Source organism: Silene latifolia, chromosome 5, assembly GCF_048544455.1.
Source record: "Silene latifolia isolate original U9 population chromosome 5, ASM4854445v1, whole genome shotgun sequence".
NCBI classification, from domain to species: Eukaryota; Viridiplantae; Streptophyta; class Magnoliopsida; order Caryophyllales; family Caryophyllaceae; genus Silene; species Silene latifolia.
Window position 1 is genome coordinate 63251216 of NC_133530.1, and position 781 is coordinate 63251996.

The 781-nt window shown below is 40.7% G+C and overlaps 1 non-coding gene across 1 annotated transcript; it reads left to right on the forward strand.

Annotated features, from left to right (window-relative positions):
- Positions 1-255: 255 nt before the first annotated feature.
- Positions 256-362, forward strand: LOC141658054 (small nucleolar RNA R71). The gene has a single exon (XR_012548964.1). It is a non-coding gene; the product is annotated as a small nucleolar RNA R71 (small nucleolar RNA).
- Positions 363-781: the final 419 nt, after the last annotated feature.

Below are 781 nucleotides of genomic sequence, written 5' to 3' on the forward strand. Positions count from 1 at the left end.
TTCAAGTTTATGGTATCAATATGAGCACTAAGTTGAGCACCCAATCGAGTAATAGAGTCCACTTCATGCTTTCCTCCTCTAGTAGCCTTGCGAGGTCTACTATATTGTGAGTTATGGACTGCCATTTCCTCAATCTTGTTCCAAGTTTGATTATCGTCAACTTCGGTGAACATACCATTTGATCCCATGTTGAGAATGTTTCTTGAGTCTTCATAAAGACCATTCCAAAATTGTTGTACCAAGAACCATTCGCTAAGTCCATGATGAGGACATGAGCGACAAATTCATTTGAATCGCTCCCAAGCTTCATACAAATATTCTTCATCCCTTTGCTTAAAACCCGTAATTTGAGATCTTAGCATGTTAGTCTTTTCTGGAGGGTAGAATTTTTTGTAGAAAGCTAGAGCCAACTTCTTCCAAGAGTCAATTCCAAGAGTAGCCTTATCAAGGCCTTTCAACCATTGTTTTGCGGTGCCGATTAGAGAAAAAGGAAATAAGACCCATCGAATTTGGTCTTGAGTCACACCGGTTTGTGAAATCGCATCACAATAGTCACAAAAAGTCTCCATGTGAGAGTGCGGGTATTCACTAGGCATCCCCCCAAATTGGCTTCTTTCGACTAATTGGATAAATGCGGATTTTGCAATGAAATTTCCGGTTAAGTGTTGTGGTGTGGGAGTACCATTGGGTAGGTTCTCCTCGGTTGGTACAGAATGTGATGAAAATTTAGGCAATGTGAGTTGATTTTGTGTTGGGTTCTCCTCACCTTCTCTTGCAAAAG